The following is a 15,784-nucleotide window of genomic DNA, read 5'->3' on the forward strand; positions in this document are numbered from 1 at the left end:
AAGCTGAACATCAGAAACCCTCAGGTTTGTTGCAACAGTTAGAAATGCCGATGTGAAAGTAGGAACTGATAACAATGGATTTTGTTACCAAATTACCCAAAACAAGAAAAGGTAATGATACAATCTGGGTGATTGTAGACAAGCTAACTAAGTCAGCTCATTTCCTACCAATGAAGGAAACTTTCAGTATGGAGCAATTAGCTAAGCTATATGTAAATGAAATAGTTTCATTACATGGAATTCCTTTATCAATTGTTTCTGATAGAGATAGCCGTTCTACCTCACATTTTTGGACAAGTTTCCAAAAAGCAATGGGAACCAAGCTAAATCTAAGCACAACTTATCATCCTCAAACGGACGGACAAAGCGAAAGGACAATTCAGACAATGGAAGATATGCTTAGAGCTTGTGTAATTGATTTCGGAGGAAGTTAGGACGATCACTTACCATTAATAGAATTTTCTTACAATAACAGCTATCATACCAGTATCAATGTTGCACCATTCGAAGCACTTTATGGACGAAAGTGCCGGACTCCAGTCTGTTGGGCAGAAATTGGAGAAAAGCAACTATCTGGACCTGAAATAGTACAAGAAACAACAGACAAGATTATTCAAGTCAAGGAACGACTGAAAGCAGCACGTGATCGATAAAAGTGTTATGCCGATAACAGGCGAAAGTCGTTGGAATTTCAAATAGGAGACAAGGTGTTATTGAAAGTTTCTCTACGGAAAGGAGTGGTAAAGGTTCATCAAAAGAGGAAAGCTAAGCCCCAGGTATGTTGGACCTTTTGAAATAATCCGAAGGATAGGACCAGTAGCTTATTAGCTACAACTGCCCGAGGAAATGGCAGGAATACATGATGTATTTCATGTATGCAATCTCAAAAAGTGTCTAGCCGATGAATCTTTAGTAGTGCCTCTTAAGGATATAGAGGTAAATGAGAAACTTAAGTTTGTAGAAAGACCACTACAAATTGAAGACAGAAAGGTCAAGAATCTCAAACACAAGAGATTGGTTTTAGTTAAAGTAAAATGGGATTCTAAGAGAGGACCAGAAAACACTTGGGAGCTTGAATCAAAAATGCAGAGGAAATATCCACACCTGTTCCAGTAGACCTCGAGGACGAGTTCTAAAACAAGGTGGGGAGGATATAACAACCCTCCTAAAATATTTCCGACACCCCTAAAATAATTAGAATGTCCCTATACGTCTTAAAATACACCCTGTATATGAAAACCGAGCCCAAAATACCTTATATAATTAAAAACAAAATAAAAACAAGAAAATATAGGCGCTCGCGGGCCGTGAAGACTTAATCTTCGGGCTACGCGGGGCGCGACATGTCACACTCCGACCACGTAAAACAATAAGACGTGGCGGAAACGTCGAGGAGTGTTGTAACAGAATCATTGTTTCACAACCATGGATTAAATAATTTTGTTTTATTGAATCATTGAAATCTTTGTTCTATTACTAATCAGATAAATACAAATATTATCTTTCAAATTTTAAAATCGCTAAGGCACGAGTCCATCCTAAGTGTAGCATGTATCAACAATCATCATAAAGCAGCAACTGAAACATGTGTAAAAATAGGTACGTCAGCATAAAAATGCCTGTGAGATACATAGGTTTTATTGATTTAGGATTCATGACTTATAAGTTTAAAGAAAAATGTTTAAGAAAAGTTAGTCATGATCCTTGTAAAATGTTTTTGTTTTGTAAATCATATAAAAGTCGATAAGAAAACAGATGATAATAAAGAAAGATGTATAAATAAATAATTAGGTAAAAATGAGTTTATATATATATATATATATATATATATATATATTGTTTGAAAAACAATATTTTGATAAAAAGGTTCATAGTATATATAAAAATATACTTTGGTTTTAAGAAAGTCAGATAAGTAATATTTAAAATATATTTCAGTTCCAAAATAGTCAAACAGATAGTATAGTAAATATACTTTAGTTGTCAAAATAACAGTTTTCAGTAGTATATCAAAAGTATACTTTGGTTTTATAAATAACATATTAAACTATGTTTTGGTTTTATAAATAACATATCAAAATATGCTTTGGGTTTTATAAATAACATATTAAACTATGCTTTGGGTTTTATAAATAACATATCAAAATATGCTTTGGGTTTTATAAATAACATATTAAACTATGTTTTGGGTTTTAACAAAATATATGTTGGTTTTGTACAATATCACATATGAGAGCATATCAAACTATACTTTTGGGAGTATAACTAAATATACAAAAATAATGTGATTTAAGAATTCATTCAGACCTAGTGCATCAAAATACACCTTTGAGACTATAGAAATACCACAAAGGCAATCCCTATTTGGATGGAGAAATAAATTGGTTTCAGACATTCCATGACAACAGGAATGGGGTGTCAAATTCTATAGCGCTATATCATACTACCAACCGGTCTGGTGAACAAAAATAAGTACTATTCCGAACATTAATTTTATAATCTTTGAAAAATTAGAGTTTAAATCATAAATAATCATTCAGTATGTAAAAAGATAAGTACTAAAATGTATAATCAATTATACTTTTGAAATTATGAACATAACAAATAGGTACACATGCTTCACCCCAAAACATTGAAAACAGTAAAAGAGGGGAACTATGTACTCACTTGAGAGTGCTTAGAAGTCTTGAACAACTACCAAGCAAGCTAGAGGGAGCACGGAATCAAACGGCACCTAATATAGGTAACTATGTAAATAAACCGGACCTAAATCGGAAGATTGGATAGGATGAGGTCTCGTAAACCAAATGAGTGTGGGAACTCATATGATATGGTTTAACAGAGCCTACATACTAAAATGAAACCTAACCTAAGTGCTTACGACCCATCACGACCCGTTTAGGTAGCTTACGCTACTTTAACGCGTCGTTTGCGTAAAACGCGTTCGGACCGCCTAACTGTTAGTGCATGCATCTGTCGACTTCGTCTTATATCGAGTCTTAGACTAGATAGAATAGATCAGGGCACGTTGTACGAGAAAATAGGAAAGTTTAGAATAGTTTAAGCTGATTCCGCTCGAACCTGCATATGTAAGTGATTCCGCCCGAAATGATTTCAAGCGGAATCACATTCTTGCTAATTCCGCTCCAACAGGTCTTGTGTTATTTCGAGCGGAATCAAGGCCACTATATATAGTCGGCCTGGAGCGAAATCAGATAACAGTTCATGATTTCCATACCGAAGTGCTGCCGGTGTGAGGACTGATTGTATTTGCTGTCAAATCAATATAATCAGTGTTTAAAGTGAATTGCTTGCTGTATCTAAGTCTGTTTCTTGTTTTCCGCACCTGAAATAGATCAGAACCTCTCTGAACGACTCGTTCGGGTCAATCGCATGATCCTACAATTGGTATCAGAGCTCAGGAGGAGGAGTTCTGCAGTGTACAGAAGATTTTGATTACTTTTTCTATATTCTACACCTTCTTTCATCAGTTCAGGAAAATTTAACGATCAAAACCTGATCAATTTTTCACAGACTGTGTATAAGTGACTATTAATAAAGCCTTGAAAGTTTGAGACTAAAATTCACAGTAAAAATGGACAAAATGGACCCCCGAACTGATTCCGCTTGAACTGGACAGTTTCTGATTTCGCTCGAGTTTTATGACTGATTCCGCTCCAGCTTGCCAAACTGGTGACTTCGCTTCAACATACTTGTTGATTCCGCTCCAGACTACAAAATTTCTGAGATTCCGCTCCAAAATGCTTGTTGATTCCGCTCCAGACAACCAAAACTTCTGAATCCGCTCCAGTGTGTGTTGTGATTTCGCTTCAAATTACATATTGGGTGATTTCGCTCGAGACTGTTTGCCTATTTCGCTTGAAAGCAACTGTTTTTGAAATACGTGCTACCGAATCATGGATAACGATTTTTACAACGCATTTGCTACACCGACTACTCCGGCTGTCATTGCTCAAGCCATGAATTTGGAAAACGAGACAGGAACTACACAAAAACCCCCGAAGCTAATGAGCATTGAGGAGTATTACGGATGGAAAGATCGGTTCAAAAACTGGGTTCAGGCAAACCACTTGAGATCATGGGAGTGTATTTTGAAGAAGTATGTCTTGCCAAGAACTGATTTGCAAGTCGAGAAAGAAATATCTGAGTTGACAATTCAAGAACGGGATATGTACAAAGCCGAGAAAATGATGATCAGTCTATTACAACAAGCCATAAAAGAAGACATTTTCATATTACTTCAGCACGATAAAACTTCAAAGTCAATCTGGGATGCTCTTCGAATCAAGTTTGAGGGTAGTGAACACATGATTAAAAGCAAGAAGGCATTGCTCAAGAAAGAGTTTGATTTGTTCACGAGTTTACCCGGTGAAGATACAAAGAAGTTGATTGAAAGATACTGCCACTTGGTGCGATCCATGTCGATGCTTAGTATAACAAAAGATCGTGAAGAGTGGGTAGACAAGCTAGCTGATGCGTTACCTCAGAAAGAGTGGGGTACATACTTGATGATCTTGAAAAATACCGGGGTTTATGATGGGTTGACAATTTCTTAGTTTATTGAAAAGATTGAGGGTCAGGATCTGGAACAACAAAATATCGCGAGGATGAATAGTCCAAGTGGTCAACAAGATGTAAAAATTTATTACAAAGGTAGTGTTCCGGAAGTTGAAAGAAGCCCGAAAATCCAGACTGCGTTTAGTGCTGAAGATTCAATAGAAAAAGTTGATCAGAGTTCAACCAAAAGCAGTGGTTTCTCTTCATTCCCGAGTGTTAATCCGAAAGATTCAACTACAAGCTTTCATTCTCAGAGCACGAAAACCGGAAATGGTTATGTGATCTAGTGTAACATTGCTTTGAATCTTCCAGATGGTCAAAGTTTTTCTGAAGAGGTTGCGAAAGATCATATGGCTTTACTTGGTTCTGTGTTGTTATCCTATGAAGGATTAGTTGCAGGAAGGATTGGGAATCCTATGCTCACAAAGGAGGATTACGATCAGATTGACGCATAAGAAATGGAGCTCATGGACATCAAATGGTGTCTAGCTAGTGCCCTTAGACGAGCTGAAAAGTTCAAACTGATTACCGGAAGAAATGACTTTCTTGATGCACATGTTTCTACTTTAGGTTTTGATAAATCTAAAGTTACTTGTTTTCGATGCAGGGAGAAAGGTCACTTCAAGAGGGAGTGCAAGAACAGGGAAGCCAGTGATGTGAAAAATCCATTCGGAAAAGATGACTACTACCGGAAAGCCATATATCAACAGGTTGGTCAGCAACAACAGCAAGAACCACAGGTGGGTCATGGTAGAAAAGTGATCGAGGATTCAAAGAGAGCATGTCTGGTGGATTTTGACTGGAACAATTACATATCACCCGAAAGCAAAGCATGTTTAATCAATCGGGATGACGAAAAGCTACCTGAAGGTTTTAGCTGGGATATGTTTGTTGATGAAAAAGGAGAATTTAAAGCGTTCATTGCTAAGACCGTTAAAGAACCAGATATGTTTGCCACACGGATGAAGTCTATTGGTGAGACTGTGAAGAATGTGGAGGAAGAGTTTGTTGCATCTGGTGAAAGCTCACAGAGTGCAGATGAAAGTTTACAAAGTGATGACAGTTCTTAAAAAGAAATTGTTTTTGATAAAACTCCATCTGATACTGGTTCATCGGATGATAGTTCTGAAAAATCTGTAGAGTTTGATCAGTCACCAACTGATGACAGTAGTGATGATGAGGAAGAGAAACATATTAACATTGCAAAATCCCATCTTTCTCCTGAAAGTTTTCATTTTTATTTTGCAGATCGCCTGAAGAAATTGAAGGAGAAACAAGCTGCAAAAGAACAAAAAGAAATGAAGAATGAAAGTGCTGCTGAAAAAGATGAGGTTGTTCAACCTGAAGAAGTTAACATTGCTGCTGAAAAGACTGAGCAAGTAGGTGAAGAAGAAAAAGTGACTGAAGGTGAAAAAGTTGTAGAAGTGGTGAAAATAGTTGAAGTTGAAAAGATTATAGAGGTTGTCAAGCCATGTTCAAAGTTGCAAAGAATGTGCAGCCAAAGATGAGAAGTTGGCAGAGTATGAGAAGATGAAGGAGCAGTTACTGTTCAATCTCAACTATGTGAAAGAATCTTATGATGTCTTGAACAGAATGGTAACTGGTCTTCAAAAGACAAACTCTGAGAGAGAAGATGCTTTGACGATGATGAATGCTGTGATGATGTCAAAGCAAAAAAGCTATCAACTTCTATATTGAAGAGAGTGCTAAGTGGAAGCAAGAGTTGGAAACAGAGAAAATTCATAATGAGAGAATTAGACGTTTATTACAAAGCTATTCTAGTTCTGATTATCTCATTGATCGAATTTATCCAACTGCTGCAGGTTTCGAAGCTTTCCAAGATGACAAGCAAAAGAAGAAGGATACTGGTAAGAAACCGGCTGTTAGCTATAACAAGTGTCCGCCTCCAATCTGGGAAGGTTATTCTCCCAGGAAACCAAACGAGGAGCAACTCGAAAAAGCAGTCAATATAAAGTTAAAAACCAACACAACTGATGAATTACCAGAAAATATTGACGTCACTTTCACATCGTCTGACACTGATCATGAGTCTGAGTTAATAAAAAAGGTGGTCGATCAGGTGTTGGATACTGATGAGGAGTCTGAGTCAAAGTCTGAGTCTGGAGGTTCAAGTTCGTCAGTCAACAGTCAAAAGTCGTCGGTCAAACGGTCCTATAGTAAAGAATTTTTATTATCAAAATCGAATTTGGATGATGAAACATTTGAAGTTGTATACACTTTAAATGATTCTGACAAATTATACTCTGACAAAGAGTTTCCAATAAGAAGTGTTAGGTTTGACATGATCAAAAAGGTTTTCGAAATGACAGAAATTAATATTTCTGAAATAAAAGATTTAAATCTTACTGGAAAACCTAAAAAATACACTTCAAGAGTTCAACAACGTTTAAACAAGAAAAAGGGTTACAATTCTGGTTCTGGTTTTCAAAAGAAACCAAACCATAATGGTAGCTACAAAAAGAAAGGTTTAGGTTTAATTCCACCAGAAAATTATAAAAATGAGAAAAATTCTAAAACAAAAACAGAATTTGTTTCAGGTGGAAGTGCTGAGGAAGAACAGAAGAAACCGTTCTGGAGACAATCAAATCAGGAGTTTCTTGCTGAGAAAAGGAATGGAACTGGAGTGTTTCATCCAAGAGAGACTCGAACCTGTTTCAAATGCAATGAAGCTGGTCACATTGCATGGAACTGTCCGAAAAATGCCAAGACAAAACAGGGAGTTTCTGAGAAACTAAAAGAGAAAGTTGTTGATGTTGAACCACTAATTGAAAAAATCAAAATTTTTGAAAATTCAACTTATGAGGTTGGTGAATGTTCTAAAAAGAATTTTTACAAAAGAAAAGCAAATAACAACCAAGTGTGGGTTGTCAAGAAGGTTGATGAGAAAGTCGGCGATGAAACTAGTTCCACAAAGCCAGAAGAGCCACAGGTTGAGAAAAAGAAATGAAAATCTGTGTATTCAGTGAATGATGATGAATTTCCATCACTGAAGTTTGAACAAGTTAAACAGAAAGTTGGTAAAGTTGAGATCTTATATCAGTTTTATTCTGAGAAAACCGAGTTTGATGTCGAGAAAACATTCAATGGGAATGTTAAGAAAATTTTTGGGAAAATGCTTGATGGGAAAGTTAAAGGGGTTAAAGATTTTTACACAACAAAGAAAGCAACTTTTAACCCAACTGAACAAGAGCTTAAAGAGCTAAAAACACCCAAGGTTGGTCAGACTTGGGTGGAAATTCTTTTCCCTTGAACATCTGACTACGCCGGAGATCCCAAGTTTGTAATCGTGGATCAGGAATCGGCATCATTCTAATTTTTGGATAGATTGTTTGAAAGATTTTGAATGAGTTTAAATTTTACAGGTTGAAGGACTACGCCGGAGCTTCCAGGTTGGTAAGTGAGAAGCAGGAATCGGCATCTTTGATTGGTAAAATGACGTGTGTAGATGTTTGTTTCCTACACATGGTACAGGTGTTTGTGTTGTTACAAGTGGTACAAGTGATTCGTCAAGGTCATTAATTTGAACTTGATATTAGTCATACAAGTGGTTGAATGAACAAGATGATGAACCAATCCCTACAAGTGGTAAAAACAAACTTATTTTCCTGAAAAATCATTTTGATTAAAACAAACTTAAGTGTTTTGAAATCATAATGAGAAAATAGTTTGTTGAAAGGGGGAGTTCTGATTGTTTATGCCAGGTGAATGGCGATCTGAGGTGATTCGATGTTGGTTGTCAAATTTTCTGTACAGTTTGTTTTCAATTTTCTTTAATGTGTTTGTATTCTAGGGGGAGTAGAAAATTTCAGAAAATCCAAAAACATTAGAAAATTTGAAAAAGACAAAAACATTATAAAATGTAAAAAGAGTTTTGTTGTATAAAAAAGGAAATGATAGTACATCAGTGGACTGTCACAACATGCTAAAGAATTGGAATGTAAAAATGTGATAAACAATCTCACTGTGGATATGCCAGTAGGTTTTTGCACATTTAGTAGATTGTGACGAGATATAAATCTAAAAATTCAAACTTGCTTATTTTGTGGGTAACAACTTCTTGGATATATGGGTAACCCCCGAAATCTTGTTTGAAAGGTCCCTCTTTCTGAGATACTAGGTTTTTATGCTTAGTGATATCTGGGGTATTATCCCGGGACTTCTGCTGAATGGAAATTCTGACCTAGTCCCCGTATAATACTTTCTGCAAATGCTTGAAAAAGCGCAGCCCTCAGCAAATTGATGAAACAATAAAATTGATAGTCATTGCTGTTGAAACAAAAGATCCTCTAAAGGGGACACACCAAAAAGTCAAAGTTGTCATCTCTGTGCGTATACGGAAGTATCAACCTGAGCTCTCATGGCCCTCGCACCTAACCCCTTACAGATATCATCTAGGTATACTCACCTGTAAGACTGAATATTGGGATCTGGATACGAGAGTATATTCAAGTAGTGGGACACGCGAATAAGTTTAAGTTCTTAAGACATTAATTTCGTATCTCGAAACAATTGAACTTTGTGTGAAAATTTAAGAGGACCAATATACTGACAATCTAGGTAAATTGTTTAGAACTTAAAATGAAATCAAGCTGAACGGTGTTGGTGATTTGTCTCAAAAACTGATATGATCCTCTTACACAAACTCAAAAAAATATTGTTTGTAAATTTTTCTTTACTGCATCTCTTTACATTTCAAAATCCAAAAAGATTTTCGGTGTGTTTTAGCATAAACTTTTGAAAATTCAAAAAGATTTTCGACAACTCGTATTGAAAAGTTGATTTTCAAAATTCCGAGTGCTAAACATGATGAGAAAAATTTAAGGGGGAGTTTGTTCTTAAATGATTGTATTTTAATCAAATCTTCAAGTGGTTCATCAGATTTATATGAGAAAAATCATTCTGTTTGGTTTTGAGGGAGAGTCAGTGTTAGTGCATGTATTAATCCGAATGGTTAAATGTATTTACTGTGAGGTAGAGTTTATACAGGTTAAGTATGAGCTGATTTAAAGATTCTGAGCTGGAAGTGAGCCAGGTGACGATCTTGGAATCAAAGCTGTGTGAAAGAAAGCCAGGTTGATCGATCCTGAGAAGCTTATGTTTTAGAGAGCCAGGTTACGATACCTGAGGACTCTGATTGAAGAAAGCCAGGCAACAATCATGGACTTGTGAAAGTGAGACTACGATCCTGAAACAGATGATGCTAAAGAACTAAAGGAATGCCAGCACGTTGTTAGGGGGAGTCTGTTGATGAAGATAGAGAAAGTGAAGCCCAGAGGCTGATCAAGACTGAAGATGCGAAGGCTCGACACGTAAGACTCGTCAACATCTAAGGGGGAGTCTGTTAGTGCATGCATCTATCGACTTCATCTTGTATCGAGTCTTAGACTAGATAGAATAGATTAGGGCACGTTGTACGAGAAAATAGGAAAGTTTAGAATAGTTTAAGCTGATTCCGCTCGAACCTGCATATGTAAGTGATTCCGCCCGAAATGGTTTCAAGCGGAATCACATTCTTGCTAATTCCGCACCAACAGGTCTTGTGTTATTTCGAGCGGAATCAAGGCCACTATATATAGTCGGCCTGGAGCGAAATCAGATAACAGTTCATGATTTCCATACCGAAGTGCGGCCGGTGTGAGGACTGATTGTATTTGCTGTCAAATCAATATAATCAGTATTTAAAGTGAATTGCTTGCTGTATCTAAGTCTATTTCTTGTTTTCCGCACCTGAAATAGATCAGAACCTCTTTGAACGACTCGTTCGGGTCAATCGCACGATCCTACACTAACTAATCCTATGACAAGTAATATATGCCTTAACATGTCTAATAATGTTACCTAATCGGTTTAGATGTCAAAATTTAAGTTACATATGCTTAAAATGAATTTATGCGTAAAAAGGGTATTTTGGTAATTTTTCTAAGGCATATAAACTACCTATCATACAACTACCTAAGCGAAGTGACCATAAGGTATAACCTCGGAAGGTTATTCCCTATACAACTATGGTCACTAAACATGTTTGGTCGGATCCTAATGATCGACCAAACGGGTCTAGTTCGAAAGTCTAAGCGGTTGTTTAGACTGCTTGACTTACGACTCTATATAAGCACTAAACCTAAAGTGACGAGTTAAACATATTAAAACATGTTTAACGAGTTTAGAAAACAGGTTTGGTATCAAAACAAATGGTTTTGATACCTAAAAGTAGTTTGGTTACAAAATACGCAAGAATACGCATTTTGGCCTAAACTACGACTCGTCACTGAGCCTAGATAACGTGGTAATCAGTAGGTATAGTCACTAGGGACTATAACCATCGTGATTACGCTCACGTTATGAAGTTCAAACGAACTTCGCATTGACCATAAACTGGTCAATGCAGAAAGTCAAACAAAGTATGACTTTAACGCTAAAACGTAAAAGAACGAAAGAAGACTTACAACGGGTCCAAGAACGGAAGCTTTGATCCGATTAGTCTCAGGTATGAAGTAGATACTTCAACTTAGAGAGATGAAATCAGATTCAAAGGTGTGAGTTGCAACAAATGAATGGGGGTATTTATAGATTTCATGGAACCGTTAAGATCGTTCGTCGAATAACGTGCTTTAATCTCAATCGTACACATGTGCCCATGGGTTTGTGAAACCATGGGAGCCCCTAGAATGGCCCATAGATTGATAAATCCCATGAAATACCAGCCCATGGTTTTGCAAAACCATGGGTTAAAACCATTAACACTTCAAAATTGGACTAGGTTCATTGAATCTGGTCAGAAATTTTAAAAATGGTCCATACACTTGTAAAACTTGATTTTTGGCACTTTTAAGCCCCGTTAACCCCATTTCAACGCTCTAATATGATGTTAAAGTATAGGGAACTCAAAACATGCTCAAAATATCTCGGATGTCGGTTAATTACGACGGAAGTCGTAACGGACGCAAAAACGATCCAAATTAAGCGACGAATGAAATTTTATCATGCCAAACACTAAAATAAAATATTTTAATGCTTAAATAAATTTTTTGATGTCCGGATATATTCAGAACGTAAGATATGCGCGAAAATGCAAACTTATGCATTTTTTGACGCTTTTAGTCCCTATTGATCAATAAAGTTTATTTTAACATACCGAACCCCTCAAAGCCTATTTCTAAGCTATGTAAAGGGTATTTAGAGTATGTTTAACTTATGATCATGTTCTGGAATGTTCGTTACTATACAAATCAGTATAGTTTTGCAGTTTGACACAATTAGTCCCTGCGATCGAACAAACTTGATTTCAACACACCAAACCATCCAAAACTTATTTCTAAGTTATGTGGAGGTTATTTAAGGTATGTTAAGCCTATTCCGGAGTGTTCGTTGCATTAAACTGGTCATATTTACGCATCAGTGCGCGTATAACCCTCCAGAAAGCGATTTAAAGCTTGAAATCAAACAAGAATTGATATGTGCAAACGACACATATATTTTTACAAATCCCAAGTATGAAATACAATATTTCATTGCTTTGATATTTGTTTGATGGTTGAAGTGACATAGGTGTCACACGACAGTTCAAGCTCAGGGCGACACCCTGAGGTGCCACGTGTCGCCACTTGTCGAGTCTATATTCGTGACCGACCAACCCTAAAACCCTAGCTGCCTAAGTCACGGGCCGCGAAGCCCTTTGCTGAACCTTACGCGGGCCACGAGGAAGTCAAGATCAGACCCTATAAATAGGATCGATCGACTTCCGTTTCCGTCGCTCATTTCCCATAAATCTCTCTCAAATTCTGTAGTGTAGAAGCTATACCCGGGCATTATATGTAACATCCGTCAAAAACAGATACCAAGAAATTCTACCCGTTTTGAAATCCGGATTCTAACACTACAACCTCATAAATTTTCATGAATTTAATTAACCGTTGATAGATATTTTTATTTAATTATCAAAATAGTTATTTAATTATTTAGTTAATAAATTAAATAATCATTAGCATATTTAAAATTTCTTTAAAAAAAAGATTTTTTATTAACTTTGTATAAACATGTAAGTTAAGAGACCTTTATGAAACTTTAATGAAAATTAACAAAAAGACACCATATTAAGTTTGCCACCAAAAACGAAAGGCAGCGAGAACCTACTGTCATGTTCCATATTTTTGGATTGAAGATTTCCAATTTTCCTTGCTGATGTACATCCTTTTATACGAAAATTGTCAAAGAATTGTAATTTCCATCTTTAAATCATTCAAGAGTCTAGACACTTTTCAAAAACAAGTCGACAAGGTAACTTACGATCATACCAAACAAACCAATGTTTCCACTCTCGCGGATTTTCGGTGATTGACGAAGACTTCGGCGTTTCCATTTTGGAATCCATCAAAGAACCTAGTCTCTTTTTGCAAGCCAAATACGTGATCTCGCACGAATTCGGAAACTTCGAAATATACGGAAACAAGATCTGAAAGGTGTATATAAATACCACCACTCCATCTCGACATTCCTCACACATTCTCAAAGTTTATGTCTCTTACATCACGTCACCGGAGAAGAAGCTCACGCCGATAACCCCCACTCGACACATCTCGACATAACCACAACCTCCTTTCGTTACACTCCAAGCATCACCGGAGAGAACCATGGCCTTGCCGGAGGTCGGGGAACGTACGTCGAAGACGCCGGAGTAACAAAGGACATCGCTGGAGATTGGAGCTCCGCCGGAAACGTCCGAAGTTCCTGTCTGAACCGCGCCAGAACCTTTGTCGATTCGGATAATCGCTCTTGTCCGTTCTCTTGGATTCCCAATCCTACTTGTACGTTACTTACAAGAAATCGCAACGCAACCAATGTGAGCATACTCGATCCCTTTTTACACTTTATTATCTTTGGGATGCAATACATGTTCTTTGAATCAAATACACAAACAGGCTAGAACTGTTGGACCGTTCTATGACCCGAAAAGTCAGTCGAAGTAGTTCATCTTTACATACGAAGGCGGAATCAACGCAAGTAAAGTAACAACAGTTATTCCTTTCAATTCCTTGTGTTTATATTGCTTTCTGGTAAAATTTCAGCAGAGTTTCGGCACCGTAGCACACACATACGTCGTTACAAATGAAGAACCGCTCAAGCCTATTTATAGAAGACTTGGGTCGCTTATGTGACAGTCCAAATAAGCGATCTAGCATCTTTGTCACATAAGCGATCCACATTCGTGTCCTAAAAGCGGTTCAAGACTAAACCTAATGACACAAAAGCGGTCCACAATATTACATTGACACATAAGCGGTCCTAAGTCTATATTACACAATATTTACACTTTGACCCCCTATAGACCAATCTTGACTTCAGACTTTTTGTAGACGCAGTCAACAGACATTCCGTGCATCAACAGACTCCCCCTTGGATGTTGACGTAGTCTTTTTAGCATCTTTAGATCCGTAGTCTTTAGTCTTTGACTTTTCACCAACTCTGTCTGTCACCTCAAACATTCTTCACAGGTTCCCGGACTGACTTCTAGCTTTATCTACCAGCTTCCCATTAGCTGTTGATCCAGACTCCCCCTCTCACTGACTCCCCCTCTCATTATGCTGGAATCTTGAGATATCTGGTTCAAGCTTTTGCAATTTGCTTCCGTTGGGAAATATCGTCCAAACCTGTTACTCAACCAATAATATTACAATCTATCTTTTCTAACAATAAACACTAATACAATCAGTTTTAGAAATCCATTCAAGTTTTCAAGTTCAAATTAATGACCCTGAATACTTGATTAATCTACCAAGTTCAACTTAATGACCCTGGTTGATCTTTTGACAAAACAAACTGATTTAGTAAAACAATTTTCCAATTTTCTGAAAAAAAAATAACAAGTATCAACTTAATGAACTTGTTTAAAACTTTGAAAACAAACATTTTCCAACAATGTAAGCTCTCCTCGATCTTCAGCTCAGAATCTCCTGCATCTGCTTCATTTTGCTAGAATCCGACAATCAACTTTCCACTCTGGTTTGTCCAAAAAAAAAAACAGAAATAAAATCTTTTTGGATTTTAGGATGATCTAAACTAAGAAATGAAATAACAGAAAACCTAAATTGCAGAAAATAACCTATTTACAAATTTGTTTTTGGCGAGCGTGTCAGGGAATCATATCAGCTTTTCAGACAGATTACAAGTACCGTTAAGCTATATTACATACTCAGATTTAAACAATTCACCTCGATTGTCGATATACTGATCCATCTTAAATTTTCATACAAACTTCAATCTATTCAGGATACTGTTTAAGTGTTTTAAAAACATAGATCGATTCATGTGTCCCACCTCTTGAATATACTCCCGTATCCAGAATCCCAATATTCAGTCTTACAGGCAAAAATACTACAATGATGTCTGTACATAAATTAGGGTATGCGAGAACTGAGGGATCTCAGGTCAGAACTTCCGTTCAGCAGAGAGATATCAGCTTCGACTTAGCAATGTGTTCCCTTTAGAGAATCTTTTAGCTACAACAACTGATTATCAATTTTATCGTCTAATCAGCTGAGGGCTTTATGCTATGTTTCAATCATTTTGGTGAAAGTATTAGCCAGGGACTAGGTCAGAACCACCGTTCAGCAGAAGTCCCGGAATAATACCCCAGACATCATAGAGTATAACCACCTAGTATATCAGAATACGAGACCTTTCAAACGAGATTTCAGGGGTTACCTATATATCCAAGTAGTGTTCCCCACAAATTTCACCAGTTTGAAATTTTAGGTTTATATCCCGAATAAATCTACTAAATGTACAAAAACCTATCGACACATCATTAGTGAGACTGTTTAACTCATTTTATCTTTCCATATCTTTAGCATACTGTAATTGTCTAGCTGATGTACTATCATTTTCCCTATATACACAAGCTCTTTTTCAATTTTATCATGTTTTTGGATTTTTGCATTTTTTACTGTTTTTGTATTTTTCTAAAAAAATATGTACAACTATCTATCTCCCCCTAAATACCAAAACACGTAAAAAATCGACAAACCATCGCAGATTGTTTCTCATCTTCATCCGCAACAGTACACTCATCAACGCTCACAACTCCATCCGACACCGAAAGCAATTTCATACCATTAAGTTTTAACAAATATTGAAATCGATTTTTATCAAAAGCTTTGGTATGCAAATCAGCTTTTTATTCGTCAGTGTG

Source organism: Helianthus annuus, chromosome 2 (genome assembly GCF_002127325.2).
Source record: "Helianthus annuus cultivar XRQ/B chromosome 2, HanXRQr2.0-SUNRISE, whole genome shotgun sequence".
Taxonomy (NCBI): Eukaryota; Viridiplantae; Streptophyta; class Magnoliopsida; order Asterales; family Asteraceae; genus Helianthus; species Helianthus annuus.